The sequence below is a fragment of the Crocuta crocuta genome, unplaced genomic scaffold (genome assembly GCF_008692635.1).
Source record: "Crocuta crocuta isolate KB4526 unplaced genomic scaffold, BGI_CrCroc_1.0 scaffold190, whole genome shotgun sequence".
In the NCBI taxonomy this organism is placed as follows: domain Eukaryota; kingdom Metazoa; phylum Chordata; class Mammalia; order Carnivora; family Hyaenidae; genus Crocuta; species Crocuta crocuta.
The window spans coordinates 6,138,727-6,165,290 of NW_027527955.1; positions in this window are offsets into that span (position 1 = coordinate 6,138,727).

The following is a 26,564-nucleotide window of genomic DNA, read 5'->3' on the forward strand; positions in this document are numbered from 1 at the left end:
CTTGAACTGCCTTCTGTATTGTTTTCTTTTTCATATATATTTCTCATTCGTTTTGTTTTTCATGTATTCTGTTTCCACCAAATAACTCTTACTCACTGATGTTTTCTAGCTTCTATCTTCCTTTAGGTTGTGTGTGACATGACATAGATGCCCAGGTTTGTTTGTTTGTTTGTTCATGGGTGTAAAGCTGTTGATCCTAGTGAACTGATGTCTCTCAATATGTTCTAGCTCAATTTCCAAGACTAAGAAATGTGGTTGCCCCAGCTCATGTTTTGCCAAAATACATAATTAAGGGTGACTTCCTAAGATTTGGACTCACTGTTGAGTTCACAAATCCACACTTGAGCCAATTGGTAGATGTAGGAGTGTCAGAAGGAGGAAAGATAAGGTACATTATTTTCTCTGACTGCCACTTGAATGGGGGGTGTTGTAGGTAGGGTCAAGTTTTCTCAGAATTAGCTTACAGGTATCTTCATTCACAGATATATTGAGTAAATAGTAAATGAGATAATCTATTAAATTTTAAGTCTAGTCACAGATATATTGAGTAAATAGTAAATGAGATAACCTATTAAATTTTAAGTCTAGTCATACATGTCATCTAATAACTGTACTTATTGTTATTACTATTATAATAATTAAAATTGCTAATTGATGAATACCTCAGTTAAAAACTATCATGGGGAAACACTCATTAAAAATATGTAGTTTCTTCAGTGTGGAGGTTCCTCAGGAAACTAACAATGGAACTCCCCTATGACCCAGCAATAGCACTGCTAGGAATTTACCCAAGGGATACAGAAATGCTGAGGCATAGGAGCACGTGTACCCCAATGTTCATAGCAGCACTCTCCACAATAGCTAAAACATGGAAAGAGCCTAAGTGTCCATCAACAGATGAATGGATCAAGAAGATGTGGTTTATCTATACCATGGAATACTACATGGCAATGAGAAACAATGAAATCTGGCCATGTGTAGCAACATGGATGGACCTTGAGGGTGTTATGCTGAGCGAAATAAGTCAGGCAGAGAAGGACAAATATCATATGTTTGCACGTATAGGAGGATTAGGAGGAACTTGACAGAGGAACAAGGGGGAGAAGAAGGGCGGAAATGGTGGGGGAAAGGGAGAGAGGCAAACCATGAGAGACTCTTGAATGCTGACAAAAACTGAGGACTGATGGATGTGGGGGGGAGGGGGGGATGGGCATGGAGGAAGACACTTGTGGGGATGAGCACTGAGTGTTATGTGGAAACTAATTTGACAATAAACTATTTGTAAAAAAAAAAACTATTTTTAAAACATTAAAAAAATATGTAGTTTCTTTTAAAAGAGGTGGTGGATATTTTTATGCCTATGTATGGATTGAAGATGACTTTATCCTAGTGAATTTTATATTCATTGAGAATCAGGAAAAAGAAAACTTGCAACTTAACTATTTCATGTACTTCTTTACTCATCCATAAGAAGTGGTAGTTACAACTTGACCTATGACTTGTACATGTTCTTAATTTCTGGGGAACTCTAGGAAACAGCGTCTTCTAGGTTAGTTAGGAAATAGATAAGAAAAGGACTTTTACCTTTCTTCCAACAGAAAATCAATTTGTAATTATAGAGTAAATATACTGAGTAGTTCACAGGGGGAAAGAGAGATAGAATGCTCATATTAGTGAATATTTCTGTGTATATAAATCAGTCAGGTCAAAGATAAATTACCACCTAGAGATGGTGGTAGAAGCTCCCTAGAACTATGTCTGTGCTTGGGAAATGTTGACTTCATGATTATAAAGCCCTATGTTTGCTGTGTCCCTCAGAAAAACTGAATGCCTGCCAACTTTCTCTGGAATGTTTGCATCTGCCTTCCCTCACACTGTTCCACCCACCAATCAACCCAGCAGACACACAATTCACAGTACCAGAAAAAAAAAATCTAGGTTCTTTATTAGTTTATTTGCAGCTTATTGAAGAAAGCTTGCGTTCTGAAGCCTGGAACACATCTCCTTCCCACTGAGTTAGGTGTATGACATTGGAAAAGCCATAGGACCCATTTTGGCTTCAGATTTTCTTTTTGATATAAGATAATATTACTTGTTTTATGGGACTTTTATAAAAACCAAAGTAATAAAACACACAAAGTTCCTAGCCTTCAGTAGATTTCCTTTCTTTTACTTTCTAAGGATTTGTCAGAGAGAGAAATGAAAAGTTCTATCAGAATACATGAATACAATCTGCAATGCTTCTGGTCACATCTCTCTAATTCTGGCAGTTATGGTGTCAAGGAGAAGAGATTCTAACACCCATCCAAGATATTTCAACATAAATGTTTCTACCATATTCTGCTTGGCTGGAATGTCAAAGAAAGAATGTTGTCAAACTATAATACATTGCTTCATAAGAAAGATTTTCTATCACACAAAGTTCTGGAGCTTTATTACCCACTAAATTGAGGTAAATAACAAGTTTTATCTAGTACCCAGATACTAGATTTTATCCCTGAAAAGAACAGAGAGGCTTCCCTACTTGCTCACTGATGCATCCTCAGATCCAGAACCGTTTTTGACACACAAGTAATATTTGTTGAATAAATGCATGAAAGCTCCAAAAGATACTTGCAGTAATTTAATGAGAAATTAGATAATCTAAACATAGCAGAGATGTCTAAAAATATTATGAAAGTCCAACAGTAGGAATCATTAGAATCTGGACCACATAATATAGAGGCAAAAAGGGTTTTTTTTTTTAAATTTATTTGTTTAAATTCAAGTCAGTTAGCATACAGTGTAGTATTGTTTTCAGGAGGAGAACCCAGTGATTCATGCACTTCCGTACAACACCCAGTGCTCAGTCCAACAAGTGTCCTCCTTAATGTCCATCACCCATTTAGCCCATCCCACTCACTCACCCTTGCCACTCTCGGTTTGCTCTGTATTAAAGAATTAGAGGAAAAAATTTTTAGTGTCTAACTAGCCTGTATTAGCACAGAGCACAATGACAGAAATTCATATTAATGAGAATCATTAATATGAACATCGTTCAAAATGTTGAATTATATTAAGTATCTTTAATATTTAAAAATCAGAGAAATTAACATTTATAAAGAATTCTACAACAGCTAAAACTTATAAAATAAATTCAAGTTTAACTATCTTAGTAAAAAGTCTTTAGTCAACACTCTATACTTTATCAAAGTTAATTATAGAATTTCTGATTATGTGTGCATGTGTGTGTATAAAATATTTCTAAATGCAAAATGAAATGTTGCATAATGTATCATTTTTATTTTTTAATGTTTTATTTATTTTTGAGAGAAATTGAGAGACAAAGCATGACTGGGGGAGGGGCAGAGAGAGAGGGAGACACGGAATCCGAAGAAGGGTCCAGGCTCTGACCTGTCAGAAATATAGTGTATATGAAGTATGTCATATATGTTCCCATAAACGTTTCCTTCTACATGGTCTGTCTCTGGAAAAAACAATTAAGAAACCAGTAACTCTGGTTGTCTCTGGGTGCTGAGGCAAGTTTAAGTTTCGTTCTATATCCTCTGAACACTTTTTCTAAGTTGCAGCCTGTACGTGTATTACTGAACCACATGCTGCTGATATCCCATATTTCTGAGCCCACATCTGGGTTCACCTGCAGTTGTAGAGAGCAGTTTTGGAGCAGGCTGACAAATTCCCACCCCAGACACCTGGATGTCTCTGCTTCTTAATTCAGAGAGGAAAGAGAGAGAGAGAGAGAGAGAGAGAGAGAACATGAGCATGGGAGGGGCAGAGAGGGAGACACAGAATCTGAAGCAGGCACCAGGCTCTGAGCTAGCTGTCAGAACAGAGCCCAATGCAAGGCTCCAACTCACAGTCCATGAGATCATTACCTGAACCAAAATCAGACGCTTAACCAACTGAGCTGTCTGGGCACCCCTGGATATCTCTGCTTCTGTACCTGCAGCCTTACTCCAGCTCATGAGAATTTATTTAGACCATGCCAACAACACTCAGAATGGCAGCCCAACTCCAATCTTGTGACCATCACCTTTACAAAAATTGGAAAAAATTTTTTTACACTTGACTATACAATTGGAACTTAAAACATAGGAATATTTTTAGAGTATCAGGTATAAATTTCAAAGTATAAATTTGAATCTATCAATATATGAAAACATTTCAAGCTCATACATTAAGTTTAATGAAAATACTATGTAAATACTGATTTTGTTGAAAAATCAAAATATAACATAGAAGGGAATGCTGTTTTAGAATGCATTGTAGTGTGCCATTCTTTAAAAAGAATGTTTTTAATGCTTATTTATTTTGAGAGAGAAACCAGCTATTTAACTTTTAAAAAAAATGTTTATTCTTTTCTGAAAGAGAGAGACAGAGACAGAGTACGAGCAGGGAAGGGGCAGAGAGAGAGGGAGACACAGAATGGGAAGCAGGCTCCAGGCTCTGGGCTGTCAGCACAGAGCCATATGCAGGGCTCGAACCCAGGAACTGTGAGACAGTGACCTGAGTCAATGTCGGATTCCTAACCGACTGAGCCACCCAGGGGCCCATAATTTTTTTAAAAAAAGGTATACTAATACCAATAAGAATCAAGATTTTCTGTGCAAGAAGAAAATGACAGCTTCTATTTCATCTTTCAAAAATAAGATTTCTCCACACTGGGGTCTTCATATAAGAAGTTGGCCCTCTGCTTTAAGTATTCTTTCCATGACAAACAGCCACTTTTCTTCAGGTCACATCTCAAATGACACTCCATCAGGGGGACTTGTCCTAACATCTCAGATTAATATCATTTGGCATTTTTGTATATTTTCACATCGTCCTGTGTTTCTTCATTTTAGATGAGCAATGATTGTAATATATTATTTGTGTACAAATATCTACTTAAGGATTTCCCTCCCAATGGACTGTGAAGCCAGGAACTATATTACTTATTCTTCTTTAAATCTGTGTTCAGCATACTCCTATGGCAGCCATAAAGAATCAACCCACAGCTGCACAAAGGCAGGTATGAGGGAACAAGTGGGTGTTCTTCCTATTTCCAAAATGGGCAGTGGCAATCATACTAGTTAGTCTAGAAAGAAGTTTGTCAGCCCCTGTTTTTTTCAAAAGACAGCAATGCAAACTTTGACCATTATAGTCCACTCAATAAATGTTAAGCTTCATGACTCAACACGTTTCAACGTATCACATTTGATTAAACATGAGAGTGAAAATAGACTTCATGGGTCCGGGTGTATCAGGAATGAGATCATAATAGGAACACTCTTTTATTCTTTAATCCCAAGATGCTTACCATAGTCTCCTCATGTGTGCAGCAGATATTCTAAGTTCCCCTTATAATTGAGTCTGAATCCTGACAGTTACTGGGGTACCAGGAGTAATGGGAATCGCTGTAAAGTTTCTGAGAGGTTGTCCATGTCTCCTTTTCCCTTTCAACATTTTTCAAACACCTCTGCGGAAGGTGCTGAGATTAGTGAAGTTTTTAAAAATTGTGTTCAGTACGCTTTGCTCAGAGATTCCTATTCAATGATGAATGTGCTCAAGAGGGTAGTTACCTGCCAAGGAGAAACTGTACCAGCAAAGGCAAGCCCAAAGCAAGGCGTAAAAGGGCAAGACAAAAAAGGCAAATCTGTATTTCGGTGTCAAAAGACACCATGTCTATTTATCCTGGGAAAATGCTTCTCTGGAAAAATACAAAGGCACTGTAGGAAGGGATGAAACCCGAATTAAAGCGAATTATAGATGCTTTTGCAGTTACATTGAGTACTACACACACACACACACACACACACACACACACACATAAAATATACACACGCACATATATATGATCATCTCTGATATTGCTTGTCCATGTCATGTGAATGTTTTACAATCTGTGGAATGAAAATGAGAAGTGTTTTTTGCAGAAAATACAGTATACGTCCCATAGAAGAAAGGAGATCTAGGATGTAGAATTGTGGGGCTCTTACAAAAGGTAAGCATATATGTAATGGGAGCATCCCAAAGAGAAGAAAGACAAAGCAACAGGGGAAATGTGTGAAGCAATTATGACTGAGTTTCCCCAAATTATAAACCAGGACACTTAGAAAACACCCAGGAAGATAAATATCAAAAGCTCGACACCTAGCCATATTATATTCAGGAAATCAAAAACAAAAAAGCCAGAGGAGAAACTTTCCATATAGAAGAGGAATAAGAATTATATGAGATTTGTCTTCAGGACACATTCAACAAGGGAGAAGAGGGATGTCTGCATGGTTCAGTCAGTAAAGTGTCTGAATCTTGATTTTGGTTCAGGTCATGATCTCATGGTTCAAGAGACTGAGCCCCACACTGGGCTCTGCAATGACAGTAGAGCCTGCTTGAGATTCTCTCTACCCCTCCCCCCCCCGACCTCTCTCTGCCCCTCTCCTGCTCACTTGCACACATGAGCTCTATCTCTCAAAATAAAAAAAATAAACTTAAAAAAAAAAGAAATGCAACTGATTTAAAAAGAAGAAAGAGAAGAGTAAAATATTGAAATTGTTGAAAGAAATTTCAAAAACTCATCAGCTGAGAATACTGTATTCAGTGAAATTATCTTTCAAAGGTGAAGGAGAAAATAAAGACTTTTCCTGACAAACAAAAATTGAGTAATTTTTTTGCCAGTAGACCTATCTTGCATGAAACATTAAAAAAACATTCTTCAGGAAGAAGGAAAAAAATATGTCATTCACTCAGAACTAAATAAAGAAAAGAGTATCATTAGAAGAATATGAAGTAAAAGAAAACCTCTTATTTTTTATTCTTAATTGTTTTAACAGATAACAATTTGCTCAATATAATAATAGCAACAGAGTACGTGCTACTTACAACTAGTAAATAAGTTAAATAAATGACAACAAAGAATAGGAGGGAGGAATTGGATATGTTCTGCGGAGTTGCTTGTACTACACAGGAAATGTTGTAATCATGTTAGAAAGAAGTGTTGGATCGGTTGGAAATGTTTATTACAAACCCAAGAACAACTAGTTAAAAAAGTAGTAAGAGATGAATAATTGTCGTTCTAAGAGGGGAGAGGAAATGAATCATAAAATCTTAAAAGTGCATAATTAAAACCAGAGAAAGCAGAAAACAGTGAAAGACACAAAAGATAAAAAGAAAGAGCAAGAAGAGACACAGAAAATTGGAACAAATATTTACCAATGTATTAATATGTCCAACTATATCAACAATCACTTTAGGTTAGTTTCAGGTGTACAACATAGTGATTCAATATTTATATACACTGCAAAATGATTACCACTATAAGTCCAGTTAATAGCTATCACTGTACATAGTTACAACCTTTTTCCTTATGATGAGAAGATCATAAGATCTCTTTAATATCTACTCTCTCAGCAACTTTTAAATATGCAATACAGTATTATTAACTATAGTCACCATGCCATACGTTACATCCCTGTGATTTGTTTGTTTTATATCTGGAAGTTTGTGCCTTTACCTGCCTTCACCCATTTCACCTACACCCCATCCACCGCCTCTGGTAACCACCAGTCTGTTCTCTGAATCTATGAGCTCCTTTCTTTGTTTGTTTTTTGGTTTGGAGGTTTATTTTCAGAGTCCATATAGAAGTGAGGTCGTATCGTATTTGTGTGTCTCTCCCAGATTTGCTTTGAAGTAATCTGGTGGCGCTGGAGACCCAGATATATTGAAGGATAAGTGAAAAACTACTTGGCACATTTTGCAGCATGTAACTAGAATCCTGGCAGAGCTTTTTCTACTGATGGTAACAGGTGCTTTGGACCACCCTAGTAAAAATGCATCCTCATAGCAATGTTTTTCTTCCTTAAAAAAAAAAAAAAGAAATTAAGAAATGAGCATGTATTTACCTTAAAAAAAAAAATGAGCATGTATACTCACTGCCCCTGCACACACATGGGTAAACGTTGGTTGGTTGAAGTGATGAAATTCTAGTATTTTAACCAGAGTAGGAGCTTCGGTGTCTAAAGACCATCACCCTGGTCCATGGCTAGCCATCAATTATAAATTCTTACAAAACAGCTTATACAACTATATAACTCAGCTTTTAGGGCTCTTCTCATTTCAAAATAAACTGAAATGGAAAAATCGAATATTTAAACATTTTTTTTCTCTGTCAAAATAATGGGAGGAACAGAGTAAATGGTGCTCAATTTTCCCACCCGAAGAACAAAATGAAATGAGTAGAGGGCAGTGTGAAACTGACATCTTCCAAAGACAACTTGTCTGTTAAAAGCTGTGGGGTTCCATCAAATTTATGTTAAAAAAAAAAAAAAGCCCAGTGACAGAGGAAGGTATCAGTTTGGTCATCACTGCCAATTTCTTATAGGTCAGGAATAATGACCTTTAGGATTAACAATATCTTAAAACTTAAATTTAAAATATTTAACAGAATTTCTGAAATGGCCTGAAATCTCTTTAGCTCAGCCATGAAGCTTTGTTATTCTGTCATATCGAGGACTCTGACACTGAGGACTCTGACTACTGTTACTATAGACCTGATTAGCCCATTAATCTACCATTTTCTTCGATTTGTCTTGTTTTAAAAACTTTCCTATGGATGACTGGTGGCTCAATCAGTTAAGTGAATGACTCTTGGTTCGGCTCAGGTCATGCTCTCCCGGTTTCGAGTTCGAGCCCCATGTCGGGCTCTGCGCAGACAGTGTCAAGCCTGCTTGGGATTCTGTCTCCCTCTCTCTCTGCCTCTCCCCCACTTGTACTGTCTTTGTCTCTCTCAAAATAAATAAACAAACTTAAAAATACATTTAAAAATATCCTGTATTTTAACTCAAAAATACAAAACGTAAGTCATAAAGGAGAAAGTCATCATTTCCAGAGAGATTTAATCATTGCTTTATTTGTTTATTCTGTATCCTTGTGCATGTAGTGGATTGGTGAAAAAAAGACTATTCATCATTTGTAGAAAATGTCTCTGAAATAAAGTGAGGTATAAGTGTATTCTAAGAACTAGCATTCACCCTGCATTTCACTGAGACAGGAGGAGAGGGTAGCTGAGTGAGCTGTATACATGGGTTCTTGAGCCCTATTTAATGAGTTTGAAACCACATGTCTTGTGAAATTGGACAAGTCACTTTAACCCAGCTGTGCTTCAATCACCTGTCTGTAAAATGAGAGCAACAATAAAATCTACCTCATAATGTTGTCATGAGGATTAAGTAAGATTGTAATGTAAAGTGCTTAGGAGAATTCCTGGCATATAGTAAGTGCTCATTAACATCAGTTACTCTTACAATCTCTTGCTATTTTTGCTACTAGCACTACCAGTATATTAAGTATGAGAAGTTTCCCTAGGGAACAGAAACAAAGCACTTTAACTATGAAAAGTAAAGATATTTTCAAATTCCTAAAATGATACCATTTTCTTCTGGTATATGAGAAGAACAAGGGTATTTGAAAGTATTAGTCATATCTCAGGTGGTTTGTATAAGTGAATATCAATCTTTTCAAGAGAGTGGGGTTTTTTTTTTCTTTTTCTCCAAATGCTCTTATCCCAGAATTTAACTGTTCGCTATAGTTCTTACATTCTGAGAAAGCATGAATACTAATATTTTGCATTACGTTTAAATTTAAAGCTTGAACAGACCAAAAAAAAAGATAATTATGACATAATATATATTTGATCTCAATGCCATTAGAGATAAATACTTAGAGTTTTATTTATTTGTCAGTTTACTATCACCCTTGAGCAGAAGTTCCCTCTATGATATAACGTCTAACAACTTGTATGGTTCCTGAAAGTTCAGCTGTATTTCTTTTTTTTAATGTTTATTTATTTTTAAGAAAGAGAGCACAGGTGGAGGAGGGACAGAGAGAGAGGGACACACAGAATATGAAGCAGGTTCCAGGTTCTGAGCCATCAACACAGAGCCCAACGTGGGGCTCGAACTCACAAACTGTGAGCTCATGACCTGAGCCGAAGTCAGATGCTCGACCAACTGAGCCACCCAGGTGCCCCTCAGCTGTATTCCTAACGCATGTTTAAATGTTTTTTTTAAATGTTTTTTATGTTTTATTTATTTCTAGGAGAGAGAGAGACGGCGTGAGCAGGGGAGGGTCAGAGAGAGAGGGAGTCACAGACCGAAAGAGGCTCCAGGCTCTGAGCTGGCAGTCAGCACAGAGCCCGACGCGGGGCTCGAACCCACAACCGCGAGATCATGACCTAAGCGAAAGTCGGACGCTTAACCGACTAAGCCACCCAGGCGCCCCAACCCTAACGCGTGTTTAATTAGGAGGTATGAATGTATATACTAGTTTATGCTTGGCCATGATCTTGAAAAGTCAAGGAAGTAAAGTCACTCAATTGTAAGTAAGTATATGGAGAACAAAAAATTTTCTCGTTTGATAGAGATTTTAATACATATTTAAACAATTACTAACAATTACCAGTATTTGATTGAGAAATGATTATCCATTGAAGTAAGCAATTAAATTTTAGGTGTGCATCATAGTCACTAGGCCATATACATTGTATTTTAGGGTTAAAGGGAGCTTTAAAAGTGCATATACTATACAGTTACATGTAGTCTATAATTTTTCACCCTTCAGTGTACAATCTACCTTTTATCCTTGCTTCCATGTATGCTATATATATAACTACATGTACCTCTTCCACTCCAGGCGATGACAGGTGGGAAGATGTCAGTCTCAAAGCCCAGCAGAGTTGGGAGGAAAGAGCGCCCATCCCAGTGCCCAAGGAATATCAAGAAGACACTAAGGTGAGAGACGTACAGTGCAGGCTTGAGAGGAAGTTCCCTGTAGCCAATTAAGCAGAGAGATGCTGACACCGGGCATACATGGGGCAATAGAGAGGGCCAAAATAGTTGTGATTTGGGAGACACCGGGCAAATAATAAGTATGTTGAGGATTGGAGGAGTCAAGTTTCTCAGTGTCTGAGAAGGGATTAGGAGTTACGGAAAGGTCGATAGCTGAAAAGATTTGTGCCATGTTGAACTGAAATTGGAAATACTGAAAAGATTATCATGAACTCATAGACTGCATTTGTGTACACACACACACACACACAGAAATAATAATAGCTGCAGATGTGTGTGTATGCGTCTCTCTCTATATATACATATTTATTTTTTGATATCATGGTGGTTGTATGCTCTAAAAGCACTGTGAACTTGGAATTAGCAAATACTGAAGCATCACTCCTAGAGAAAACACAATGGGATTCCTGTAAACCTCTTCTCACATTTTCATCAAATCGCTTTGCTTTACATGTCTTTCTACTTAAAAACACCTCATGTAATATATAGTCTATTCATGGTCAATGACATTATAACTCATTAAGCCTATCTAACACACATACTTACTCTATAAGGGACATCGCAGGCTTCTTGCACTTAGGAACACTAGCCGGTATTTCAACACCAACCCTGGTGGCCATTTTAAACAGCAAAATTACCCCGCCCCCCTGGGAAAGCAAAATGCAAAAACATGGCACTAAATAAACTGGAGAAAGGACACTCGTGTTTACAGTACAGTGTCTTCTAAAAATAAGAAGACAGCATTTTTTTGTTCTATCTCAGCTGGGAATGTGTATGCAGGGCAACTCAATCTTTTTTTTTTTTTTAACCTTTCAATGCACTCCATGAGTGAAGCAAAAGCACTCAGACATTGATTTGGGGGTTACAAATAAATTTCAAGAAGTAAGCAAATTTATAAAAATGGAACCCGTGAATAATGAGGAGCAGCTACGTATATCCATATGCACGTACCCATCTCTTAGTTCTCTCTATCACAGAGGCTTAGAAGCACTGAGGACATCCAGTGCCAGGATATTAGTATTTAAGTAGCATCCTCTACTAAAAAACAAGGAAGTTTTTCATAAATCACGGATATCAGGACTTTCACAGGAAAGATACAAATTGAGCCCAATTGGGTTGGGCTACAGAATAAAGAATAAGGCAATATTCAAACACTAATGGAGCATAGGAAAAGAACACAAAAGCCAGCTTGATGGGGTTTCCATTAGCTCAATGTAGAACAATATCAGAATCGAAATATATCAGACTATAACCCATTGAATAAAATAGAAATCCATTAAGCTAAGTATATGTGTATCTGTAAATACATGCATGTGTATGTATGAAAAGCTCCTGATTATACAGGAAAACCAACTAATAAATGTAGAAAGATGATGGAAACTAGTTACTATTTGGCAGTCATCATACTGCTAGCTGATAGACATGGCAGTCTTTCATGGATTCTAAGGATGGTGAGAAGATGTTGGATGGAGAACAGTATATTAGCACAATATAACAATATTTTTCACAAAATAGTAATCAAAACTTCAAAAAAAGCAAATCGTGGCATAAGATTTTTAAAATGACTCAAAAATATTTTCCAATTAATATAAAATAATATCTTTAAAATTTAAGCTTCTTTGGGGACAACTCAATGATTATTTTATTCCATTTCTTTACATCGATATCTTTGCACGAAAGAGTTACATCAATGCTTAATATATTTTTGTCTCCTAGCTACCCAGACGATAGAAACACGCCAAATTCTCCCTCAGCATTGTTCTCAATAACAATCATAGCTAGATCAACTAAATACTTCTGTTTCACCACCATCATCAATATCTCTATCACAATGGATACATATTGATTTGTTAAGCCAGAGACCTTGTTGTTGTTTTGGGGAAAGCAGCCCCGTGTTTTTAGGCACTATTTGTCATGCCGCTCCAGTCCTACGTTTCCACTGGACTCTTCCATTGAACCCATGCACCACTATTCATTGTCCTGAGCTGAGCCCCAGACCCAGCTAGGTTAATGATGTAGTTTTTGAGTATAGTTCTATAGTTAATACTTCTTTTCTTTCATCAATAATATTTTGTATTTTTTAGTAGAGAGATCTTGCTTATCGATATACTAGATATGTTCCTAGCTAGAGATGTTTGCTAATGTTACCTTAAGTTGTATAAATTCTAATTTTCAAATTTTTGCTCCAGGTATGCTAATAAATTAGCATTTTCAATCTTGCTATATTGCTCAATTCATTTATTATCTCTGTTTATCCGAAAAATTTTTGGATTTCTACATGCATCATCAACCTTTGATGACTAATAACAGTTTATTTTCTTTCATCCCAATCATTATAAATTTAATTATTGTTCCTGTTATATTGCTCTGGCTAGACTGTCCAGTGAAATGTAAAATGAAGGCAATATAATCTTTTCTCTTTCCCTATCTCTAGAAAGTGTTTTCAATAATTCATCACTTAGTATAATGACTCCTGAAGAATTTTTGTACATAATCATGTTCAGATTAAGCAAGTATTCCTCTATTCCTAATTTATTTATATTTTCATTTTCATTTTTTCAGTAACATGAATGATTGTTATTTAATATTGAATTTTATCAAATTCCTTGTATAATAAACTAATGTGTAGTGTTGTTAGATTTTAACCAGTCTAACATTTGTCTTATAATTAGGAGATTTTGTCCATTTACATTTAAAATAAGTTCTGTATTGAGTTTAAATCTATTATCTTACTATTTATATATATCACATATCACATATATATATAAATATACATATAATATATGCCTTTGATCTATCTTTTCCTCTGTTGCTTTAATTATTTTTCATTATTTCTTTCCTCCTTGTATTAGCATATTGATTGTACATTCCTTTGTTATTTATTCAAAGGTTAAGCTAAATGTTACATCACACATTTTAAAATTAGAACCTAATATAAATAATTAAATATTTCCTGATTTTCCTAGGTCCTTAAAGTATTTGATTCATTTACTAGCCTCTCTTCTCTTGTGTCATTATCTTGCAATTTAATTGTATGTAATTATTTCACTCCTATGACGTTTGGTATTATTATTACAACTATAGTGGTTTTGAATTGCTTTTATTTAAATCTATCCACATATTTAACCTCAAAAAATCATAATGTTTTATCTAAAATCCTTTTTCTTTTTACTAATGAATCATTTTAATATTTCCTTTACTAATGGCATGCTGGCAATATATTCTTTGTCTTTGTTGTTCATTGCTTTCTTCAAACATTTTAATAATCTCATTCTATTAGTTTTGGGCTTCCATTATTGCTATTTTAAAAAATTTCATTCTTGTTACTTTGAAGACAATGGATTTTTTTCCTGGCTGCCATTTTTTGCATTTTTATCCTGTTATGCCTCAGAGTGATTTACTTTATGTATATTCCATCTAGGGTTCATAGAGACTCTGAATCGCACCTTAATGTCTTAATTTAGCTCTGGAAAATTCTTGGTGATTTTCAATATTTCTTTGGTACCTTGTTTTTTTCTCTGCCTTCTAAAGCTTAAATCCTCTTTCTTTTTGTCCCATATATCACTTACATTCTATTCTGAATTGTCTATATAATTTTTTTCTTTGTTCCTAGATTCTAGATTTTTAAATGATCTGTCTTCTTGTTTATTAATCATTTGTTCTATTCTGAATTAAGTTCTTAATTTCAATTATTTATTTTTAAGCTCTAAAATTTCTATTTTACTCATATTTTACATTCCAATTCTCTGATGAAATTCTGTTTTCTTCATTGTTTTCTTTATACCTTGACCGTATTTATCACAGTCATCATAAGATTATTGTTATTCTCTTCAATATCTATTTCACATATGGATGGGGCCATTAATTGCTCTATTCTTTGTTGTGTTTTTAATTTTTTGGCCCTGTCTTTCAGTGTGCCAGGTACTAGTAACATTTTTTGAAATTTGAATATTGTGTATAGAAATTATATTGTCTCAATAATATTTTCTTATTCCAAACAGAATTTGTATTTTTTTTGCTAGGCTTTTGGCTATTCATCCTAAACCAATTAGAGATTAAACTGTAATGGGGCCAAGTTGCTGTTTTAGTTCCATCTACTTCTACTACCTGACGGCCATGGAATAACCTTCTAGCAGTTCCAACTCTGAGCCTGAGTTATTAACTAGCCTTTCACATTGTGAGTTAGGAATTGTCCCTAAGCAGTGACTACAGAGTACAAGAGTCTCCTTTCTGCTTTCCCACGGCTGTTGCTTCACTTTTTAGACTCTCATCTTATGTTTTGGATAATGGCGAATAAAATCTGGCAAAAGATACTGTATTGAGTTAATCATGAATTCTTATCCCCTCAAATCTTCTTCTAGCTGGACTAAAAATCATTTTGGCATGAGACAGAGTAACAGGAGAAAACAAAATTTTATAGGGATACATTAATCTACATGGAATGGAAATTTCGAAGGCAGGCAAAGTGAAGTATACGTGTCATTCTGAACTAAGGAGAAGGAGTAAGGGTCTGAGATTTCAGAGGAAAAGGAATGCACTTCATTAGGCAATAAAAAGAGTGCCTGTTTGGGAATTAGATGTTTGCTCTACCATACAGATGGGTCACTCAGATAAAATTGATCTCTGTAATAACCCTTCTTCTGTAAAAGACCCCCAATTTAGATTCTTCTGTGTGGTTAAGGGAGGGACAAAAGTTTCTCTTGAGCCCACAGGGTCTCAGGGGCCTTCAAGTCAAAATAATCCACATGGCAACATGGTATATTCTGGAAGGGACTGTCCTTAACCTTTCTCTCTCTCTCTCTTTTTCTTTCTTTTTCTAGATTTTTGATGCTTTGACATGTTGGGAACCTGCAGAAAGACTGTGCCTCCCAAGAGCAGCCAACTTCTAGAGAGGGTAAAGGACTCACGTACAAACACGTCTTTCATATGCAAATAAACAAATCCAGAACTCAACCTTTACCCCCCACTGCCCACAAATTCCTTACTGGGCTCTTACACTCTGGGCCACTGTCACTCTGCCCCAATCACTCAAGCCTCAGGTACAAGACTACTAAGGACTACCCTTACACCCCAAACCTTGCTGATATTATTCAGACCAGTCAATTCTAACCTGCCTCCCCTTTCTTGCCTGTTCATTCTCATGAGAGTCACAATGAAGTCTCTTGAGGACACTTCCCTCTTACTGCCTCGACCCTCTAACCAATACTGGTGCTTCTCCATGTGTGCCCTTTCTCCATGACATAGCGTCGCCCCTCCTTTAAAGATCTGTGAGGATAGCAAACTATCTTTCAATGGCAGATGTTTCCTGTTCTCTTGGCTCCACCATACATGGATAATTATAAAACCTACATTGAATATATGTACTGAATCATTTTCTTCCCCCCTCTCTTCACATCAGACTCCTAATGTCTAGAGATTCCAGTTCCTCTGTCTTCATTTCTGTGAGAACAACGACGACTCAGATATTTTCTAGGCCCTTTAGGACTAGTCCTTTGTCTGAGTCTTTCATTCAAAAGTTCACCCACTTATTATTTTTCCAGACATGGAAAATGTTCCAAGGAAATGGTGGCTAGATAATGTGTGGCTACCCTACCACCACTCATCAACCCTGAACTGTCTTGCATTTTGGCATAATAACATTTTTCTCGAGTATCTGAGTACTAGATCTATTACCATTTTCCCCCATGTTTCAGATACTATTAAATTACATAGGCCAGAGGTTCCTCTTCCACATGACCCCATCTCCAACCACCATAGATGAAAATGTCCTTTGATCCAGCATTCTAGAATTCCCAATCATCACTAGCACTGGTATTCTTGTTGCCATCTGACTGATGAGTAACACAATTCCAGAATCCTATTCTCAGGATATGCTACCTAAGCTAGTTTTCAGTGTATTTTCTCCCAATGCATATCATATTTTTTATTTCATTTTTATTGCTAATTGATGACATCCGTGTTTCAATTAAGAAAAATACTCAGAGCATGGTCACATACCCTAATATTCACAGGTTTGTATCTTAAATGTAGCGTGTCAATCCTGAGCATCTCACTTCTATAAAATCTGTTGCATGATTGTGTTACTTCTCTGTGTGTAATTGATCCTGACACCCCTTTGTCACTGTCACAGCTGACGTAGTGAACAATTCATGAGCACTGGAAATTTGGTGCCCTTGAAAATCTTTAGTCAGTCACTCTTAAATTATTACTTAAGCAGTCCCCTGCTACAGACAGTGGAAGTTTTTAATTACATGATACTTTTCTTGAGTGCACCACTTAACTTCATGGTGAGCTGCCTTATCCCTTTATACTTTTGCATCATGTTGTAAAATAATTGCCTGGGACAGACATGAATACATATTCGCTGTCTTTTCCTAAAACCATGTTAACTTTCCTGCTCATTGTCACCATGTAATCTAAAGGAAACTTTATTGTTTGATATTCCATGGCTAAACCTGAGAACAGGGATTTGAAAGTACTATTTTGTGGCAAGCCACATGCATTTCAGAAGTTGGGATAGATGACAACATGTCAGGAGGGAAAACATTTTCTTCAAGATCAAAGACAAGTTATCGTACCTTGCATCTCCTACCCTGAAAAAATCAGGTATAGCATGTCATTAGTCTTTTTGGATTCTGGAGAATGAACATTCCATACTGTATGCTTCGCTAACTACTTGCTGAACAAGAGAAGACTTACAGTTTTGAGTGGGTATCAGAACAGGGAGCTCTGTAGCAATTTCAAGCTGCAATACAAGCAGCCTTACTTTGGGGCATAAGGCTTGTCAGATCCAGAGGTACCGGAAGTACTTGTAATCTCTAATAGAAGCAGTGCAGCACGGGTCTAGGGTGCTGTCACCTTCTCTGTACCATTTCAGAGGAAGCTTATGGTGTGCCACTGGGCTCTAGCAAAAACTGAGTACCTGACCATGGAATGTCAAGGGACTACATAACCAGAGTGTCCATCATGAGCTGAATATTGTCAGAATCACCGGATACAATATTATGCAGGGAAAGTAACAATACAATATAAATAAAAGCAAAGCATTCATGATCAGCCTCAACAAGTTTTGGAGGACACAAGTCAATTACTTATTCTGGTGTCCCAGACATAAAGATGGCATATAGTTACAACAGTGTTTCTTTCTTAGCACATGAATTATGGTCTTATGGGGATGAATTATCTAGACCCTACCACAACTAGCTAAAGAAAAAAGAAAGAAAGAAAAAAGTCCCAGACTTAGACCATGGATGGATTGGCTTGATTTGCCAATGTGAGTCGGACATAGACTGCTGTTACAGCTATATTCTGTGGTGATTCTAAAAGATTTGGTGAGAGAAAATCTTCTTTCTGGGCAGAGATTCTAGTAAGATACAGTTACTAAGCTACCGTAGGGGGAAACGTTGTCTGAGATAGGGATAAATATGGCAACTGGGCAGTTGTGAATGGCATGGTTGATTGGCCAGGAGATCAGAAGGAACAAGTTTTAAAGACTGGAGACAAGGAAATATGGAGAAAAGACATGCAAATGAGCCATGGGAAAGGTCACAAATTGTCTGGTTCTTTGGTCTAACACGAACTCTTGCTGGATAGTATACAGAGAAGGATCTGAACAAACAAGAACACAGTATGGTTTTTCTAGGGGAATTGAGACAATCTCTGTTCTTGGAACACCATGGTCATCACAATGAGCCAACAAATGGAGTCGCCATGACAGCAGGGATGAAAGCAACACAAGTCCTTCAGAGCACAGGCTTCCTCCTACCAAGACTGACCAAGCTCCTGCTCTTGTTGAATATCCAAACTGTCAGCATCAGAGACCCATGCTGAGTCCTTGAAAGAGTATTTTGCCTCAGGGCAGAGAACAAGTTGATTGATTCAGACGATTCTGCTTCAAAGAGGGAAATAAATAATGATATAAATTGTTTCCAGGAATTTTAAAGGTGTTTTTAGCATTGCTATATATCCTGTGTGAAGGTTTGTCTTCCCTGTCCATCGTTGCTTGGCTAGAATTATTATCTAAGGGTTTATAAGGTGTTGTATGTACTACCATGGTCTATAGCACAGACCAAGTGACATTCTTTATAGTGAAGGAAGTATGAAAAAAGATCCCCTAATTCTATTAGATCCTCTTATATCACATCACCAATTCCTGACAGACTTTTGGAAAAGACTCTTGAAGCCTCAGCTAGAAAACCAACTAAGTAATGACACTCCTGGAGCGCCTGGGTGGCTCAGTCCGTTAAGCATCCGACTTCTGCTCAGATCATGATCTCGTGGTTCGTGGGTTTGAGCCCTGCATTGGGCTCTGTGCTGACAGCTAACTCAGAGCCTGGACTCTGCTTCGGATTCCGTATCCCCTTCTCTCTCTGACCCTCCCCTGCTCACACCGTCTCTCTCTCTCTCTCAGAGATAAATAAAACATTAGAAAAAAAAAAAAGAAAAGAAATGACACTCCCTGGTATTTTGACACTGTTTTTGCCAGATGTGGCACATATTTGAAACCCAAAAGCTGTTATACGAACTTGGGTTCCTTATAGCCATTCCCAGTGGCATATGTGAGGAATTCATGCTTCCTGCCATTGCAGTTGAATGTTCTGGATTAGAATTCCTAGTTCCCGGAGGGAGATGACATACTATGAGAGAACACAGTGAGTGGTCTGCTAAACCCCAAGCTACAGCTACTGCATCAGAGTCTTTTCATGTAGATAGACCAGTAGGCAAACAAAGGAATTATTCTACTGCAGCTGGTGATTTACCACAGTTATCTTCAGGACAAAAGGTGTGCATTCTGTAATGAAGCAAGGCTGAATATTTCTGGAATACAGAGGATGCAATGGAGTGACCCTAATGGCTTATGTGACCTCTGAAAACTACAAGTAGAAAATTGCAGCAACCGTGGGCATACAGAATCATGGTAAGCAGGGGCATGGGCCATCCAGGGAGGAAAATCTGCACTGTGGGTCCACAAGCCAAGCCATCTAGATGAACTGAAATGCTGGCCATGGTTGAGGGAAATGAAGAATGGGTGACCGAAAAGGGCAATAATAGTGATCAGTTACAGCCTTGGGGCCAACTGTAGCACTAGGCACCATTGCTCTGAAGATAAGTCTTACTTTTACTTTTTTGTCTTTAGTTTTTAAATTTTATTTATTTATGTTTTCTTTTAGAGAGAGAGTGGGGAAGAGGAACATGAGGGGAAGAGAAAGACAGAAAGAGAGAGAGAGAGAGAGAGAGAGACTCCCAAGCAGACTCCACGCTCAGTGCAGAGCCAGATGTAGGCCTTGATCCCATAAGGCTGGGACCATGACCTGAGCCGAAATCAAGAGTTGGTTGCTCAAATGACTTGAGCCACGCAGACTCCCTGCTGAGTCTTATCTTTAAATTGTTATCACTTAGAGAGTCAGAGACAGACAGAATGTAGTCAGTGCAGGGCCCAGGGGGTCTGAGTAATGCCGGGGATGGTCTTTGGCAGATATTGTTGATGCCTCATCCTCATTGCCTTGGCAACTTATTCTTGCATTGCCTACCAACAGCTTCTTAATGTGAGAATCTGTGACTCTGAGCTGAAGGGGTTGTACGTGGGAGTACGCTTCACGTGTGAGCGGAGGGGTCCTAAGTGCCCACAGGGGCAGCCCGCAATCAAAAGTGAATGCATATTGGGCGGATGTGACCTAGCTTCATTGTATGGTTGGTGGTTCTGAACTTGACTGCCCACCGCACTTCCCGGCCCTGTGTTACCACTCCATTCACCTGTAGGAGCTTCTCAGGATTGCCTTCCACATAAACTGCTGAACTCAAGTCTTATCATTTGCTTCGGAGGGCACTTTAAGGCAACAACTAGAGAGATTGGAAGTCAAGAGACAAGTAGCTCATCATAGTGTTCTTTATTTTGTGGTTATAGTGTGGCTTTCTTCTTTTTCCTAATTTTATAACATTGAACAAAAATTGTACTGTTTGTTTTCAGGAAATGTTAAAGTATTTCTAGAACAAAGAAATACTTTAAAATAAAATAGAAGTACTCTTAATAATAAATAAATATATATAATAAGTAATAAATGTAAATAAAAAAGTAATAAAATACAAATATGAAAATACCCTGAATAGAAAACCAGGACGACTTTTAAGATGCACGCATTCTACTCATTTTTTTCCTTACTAGTAAGCTTATTTCCCATTTTCTCCTATTCTCATCAGACAATCCTATGGTGGATTTTCTTATTTTTCAGCCTAAAATCAGGTCAGGAGGAGAATAGTACTTTACTAGAAATTTAAATTTTAAATGCATGATCTGTTTCCTCTGGCTCCAAAAGAAATATAAATGAGCTCAAAAATACGTCAGTTCAGGGGAAAATTTTTTTTATCATTTATTACATTGTTCTGTTGAAGTTGATAATGATTGTATTTCTAATGTTGATAATAATGGAGACAGGCACTTTCAAGTTCAGAGAAGGCTTCGTGAGAACTGCAGAATGAGGGATGCCTGGTGACTCCGTCGGTGATGCGTCTGACTTTTGATTTCTGCTCATGTCACGATCTCACGGTTTCGTAGGTTTGAGCCCTGAGTCAGGCTCTTTGCTGACAGCGGGGAGCCTGCTGGGCTTCTCTCTGTTTCCCTCTCTCCAACTCTCTGCCACTTGTATGCCCTCTCTCTAAAAACAAATAAATAAACTTAAAAAAAAAAAAACCCTGGAGAATGACTCTTATAATGCTCACTATAAGGGAACATAACATGCAAGACAGATGCCATGATTAACTAAGATCATGATTAACTAGAGTTTTGAGTCTCTATTAGTTCTACCAAATAATAAACATGAAAATATTCAATAACAAACATTCATTAAGCATCAGTGCTCTATCAGAGACTGTGCTTGGTTTGGTGGATATAAAACTGACTTACGTTTGGTTCCATGGCTTACGTCACAAACACGCAAACACTGGCTGCATTTCTTTATGATGTTTTCCTTTGCTTTTTTATTTACTGACAGACACTTGAATGACAAGAAAGCACCGCAAGACTACTGCTACAATATGTACCTGGAACTCGTGTTTCGGATGCTCTAGCAACATAACAAACATTTTCAAAATATTCAGGCAGTGTAATTATTTCTTGTACAAATTCTTACAGCTACGATGCCTAGAGCTGACCTCGATGTGAATAGCTTGATAACTCTACAAGTAAATTTTAAATAATGTATTACAAATTATTAATGCATGAAATAAGGTGTATAAATGGCATTATTGTGTGTAGGATTTGGTCCCTTCATGCAAAATCAGGAGCAAGGATTAAGCTGCAGATAGTTTATTTGAGATGCAATCCCGGAAAGCAGTAAGAGCAAAAGCATATAAAGAGTGAATTATATATTTGCTCATAGGAGAGGAAAGTCATACAGACACAATAGAGGGAAGCATAGCAATTTATTAATGACCTAGACATTCAACTACGATAAGGCTCGGTAAATGCAATCCTCAGCATTTATATCAGGGAAATGAAGATTTATGTTCATACAAAAACCTGTACATTGGTGTTTATAACAACTTTCTTTGTTAGAGCCGAAATCTGGGGACAATTCAGATACTTTTCTGTGAGTGCATACTTAAACAAAGAGGTCCCTGCATACCATCCAAGACTATCAGCAAGAGTAAAGGAACGAGCTTGAAATGCAAACCAGCTGGATGAATCTCCAGGGAATTATGATGAGTGAAAAGAGGTCAATCTCGATATGATTCGTACATGCAACATCTACGCAATGACAAAAGTATATATATGAAGACCAGGTTAGTGGTTTCTAGGAGTTGGGAAGTAGGAGGTGGAGCAGAAGTGAGTGTGGCTATACAAAAGCCAACGTGAGAGCTACTTTTGGTGACAGAAATGTTCTGTATCTTGGCTGTATCAATGTCCATGTCCTGTTTTTCAACATGTTACAGTTGGAGGAAACTGACAAAAGGTACATGGGATCTCTCTGTATTATTTCTTGTATCTGAAAACTGCATGTGAATCTGCAGTTGTATCAAGATTAAAAGCTTAGTTTTACAAAAGACACAAATGCCTATACACACAGTTTACACTCTAGTGAAGAAATAGACAATAGACCAAACACACCAATGAAACATGTGGTATGTTAAAGCAAGGTAAGGAATGAGGACGTACAATACAGAGAGAAGTCAGTTAAGGGGTACAAAGAAAGGGGTGCAATACTAAATGAGTGAAAAAATATCAGAAGAGGTGCCTAAGTAATGAATTCCTGAAAGCAAAGGAGTGAGTTCTGGAGTTATCTGTGTGGAGAGCTGTCCAGCAGCAGGGAGCAGCACATGGAAAGATCCTAACGACGCTATTGTGACAGGACAAACTTGATAGAGGGACAGAATAATGGAGGAAGCTGGGAGCAGATCACACGGAGTTTTCTAGAATACTGTACAGGCTTTGGCTTTTTCTACCTGCCAAATGTGACAGTTAAAAAGAAAGAGGTGAGAGGGGTGCCTGGGTGGCTTAGTCGGTTAAGCGTCCGACTTTCGCTTAGGTCATGATCTCGCGGTTCGTGGGTTCGAGCCCCGCGTCGGGCTCTGTGCTGACTGCCAGCTCAGAGCCTGGAGCCTGTTTCGGTCTGTGACTCCCTCTCTCTCTGACCCTCCCCTGCTCACGCTGTCTCTCTCTCTCTGTCTCCTAGAAATAAATAAACATTTAAAAAAAAAAAAAGAAAAAGAAAAAAAAAAAAGAAAGAGGTGAGAGCTTCAAAGAGGGTGTTTAAAATCTAGAATTTATCCTGATCCAACTTCCAGTTCCTGGACTAAGATCCAGTCTATGTGATGTGAGGCCCCGCTCTTCCTGTTACAGTCTCTCTTGTCTCCACACACGTCCTTAGAATATCCACCACACAACCTCACTTGCACCTGTGTTTCAAGCAAATCTCCGTGTCTTTGTAAGCATACGGACTTCAAACAAACAGGCAAACTACCACAATAAATACAATATAAGGGACATCACGATGCTCAAGACAGATTTTTTTCCAATGTCATTCCATAGTTGGGTAGAGAAAAAAATTATAAAAGTGGAAAAAAGTCATAAAGCAAACTGTGGAGGTGACCTAACAGATACCAATCATATTCTACAGTGGAAAAAAAATTGGAAAAAAAATGATTAATTCTAACAGGGTAAAATAGGCAATTCTTCATAGGACGCCATTCAAATCGAATCTTAAAATATATGCAAGATTTCACCAGGCATTGATGAGATGAAAGCATATTAAATGTGCAAGTTGAAGGGCTGGAAACACAATTACTTCTCAGAGTAACTTTGGCTAATATTAATTTTGTCATACATTTTTGTCAGCTTTGACATTGTCACTATAAGATTAGTGTGTGGATATTAAAGGTAAATTAGGTAGAAATAATGACAATTACAAGAAATATAACTTTGAAGAATTGCTAAGTTTGAGAGAAACCTTAAAATCTTACTTAAGAATAACTGTTAAAAATATTTACCTTGGAGAACGAAATTGTGATTCAGAGAAATTTTTTATGAGCACAGGAATTTGATGAAACAAGAGCCTGTGTACGGTGGCAGAAATATTGCTCTGTTTATGCAATAAATAGAATATGCCTTGTTATGAAAATATAATTAACTTTCATGTAATAGCTTTAGGAAGTAATTCTAAACTGCTCTGTACAGAAGAACACGGAAAGATGCCATTAATCTTCTTTATGGAATAAATTGCAGAATACACCAAAAAATACACTAAACGGAAAGAATTGTAATCTTTAAAAATTCATTCTTTTAGAAAATAATTCTCTCCTGATGCCATCATAATATGCTAATGCATTATAAAATACATCACAGAAACTTTTCCTTTAAATTTGTTTAAGAATGATCACTAAGTCTGATGATGTAAGGTTAAGTCCAGGAAAGGGATAGCTCTTGAAAAGAGTCCTGAGGCAGTTTGGGAGAAAATTCTCTATCACTCTCTCTGACACTTATACATTCTGTGTGCAAGACAGTAGCTGCTTTGTTCCTGATCATCATTTCAAGAATGTTTGTATAGCAAATAATCTTGGAAGAAATAAATAACGCCTTCCTTCAGAGCATAGGGTAGGTTTATTTACAGGCTTAGAGATGTAGATAATGCCCCCCTCTGGAGCAAAAGACACTGTCCAATATAATAAAGACAAGTCCTTTTGGAGGAAAAGTTCAGTGTCTTCTGCTGTGTCCATTAAAAAAGATTTGGGGTCAGGATTCCTCCCCTGTAATATATACCATTGTCTATGCAGGTACTAACTGGCCCTCTCCGTGCCCCCTGGGGGGAACTGGGCTCTGCAAAAGTGCACAGGAAAATTCTAATACTCCTGCCACTGCTATTGTTGTGAGTAATAACGTCCTTTGTCTCAGACCCAGGAGTCTTTTATCTTCTGCCAGTATCCATAAAACTGGAACAGGCTACTGGTTAATTTTCAAGCAGGGTGAAAATCTCAGACGTTTCATAGTTCTTGACAAGGTAATTTCTATCTTGGTATTGAGGGGTTTTTTTTTAATTGAATTATCTTGATATACTTTCCCCCAGCACATTAGCAGTTCTCAAATTGCAGAAATAATGCCCTTAGATTTCTCTGTCATCCAGGGTTTTAGTTACAGGATTCAGACTTACTTGCTTCCAACTTGATGAAATGGCACCCCAAAGGGTCTTAGGGATTAGCTTGCTTTAAGATAATACCTCCTCACTTGCTGACCTAAGGCTCTTGATCTGTAAGAGAACCAATTTATTTTCTATGGGCTTTTCAGCCCACTGGCCTTGAGGTGTGAAGGACCAGAACTTTCCCAGGCCAGGAAAGACAGCAAATCTGTTTGAATCTGTCCCGGTTTTCTGAATAACCCAGCAATTTCTTACAAACTGTTTTCCTTTTTTTTTTTTTTTTTTTTTTTAGNTTTTTTTTTTTTTTTTTTTTAGAGCACACAAATGATTTTTCTAACATCTCTTTGTGTATCTGTGGACCTTGGCCCTCCTTTGCACAAAAGAACAAAGTGCTCTTGAACATCAGGAAACAGAAACTGGGTCTCCCTGAGCTCGGAGATAATGTCCATAGTGGCATCATCAAGTCTGCACAAAATCAAGAAATGTTGCAGGCCACAGCACTCCCTGTGCTGGTTAACTACCCTGAAACCCCTGTGAAATTGTTGGAGGAGGCAGAAACCTCAGAGTTGGATTGTGGACATGAGTCCACCTTCTCCTCAGGTGGCCAGCCTCCTTAAATTCCTTTCCAATCAAAACTTGTCTCTTTTACTGGCTTTTGAGCCATCAGCAGCCAAACTTGGGTTAGGTGATACTGGGCATATTGAAGACTGGTAAAATTTAGTATATGTGATATTCTTAATCTCAAAAAAGCCTACTATTTTCTTATTCCTTGACCAGTGCTCTTTGATTTATAAGAATTGAATATTTGACAACCTCGTGAGGAGACCCATGACCCAGTCATCAGAGATTGGCTCAATGTTTATTAGGTACTTAAAGGCCCTAAAGAAAGAGAAGCAGAATTCTTGCTAAGAATTTTCTCATAAATAGCATATGTATAGACTTTGTTAGCTTTTCTTAAATTAAAAATAATACAGTACATTAATTCCTATCTCATCTATATCAACCATAAAAACGCATTTCAGAGACATAACCAGGTTAGAAATCCTCCATTCCTATACATTCTCCAATCCTATACATTTTTAAAACTCAGGGCATTTAGGATGTTCCCAGATTAAGA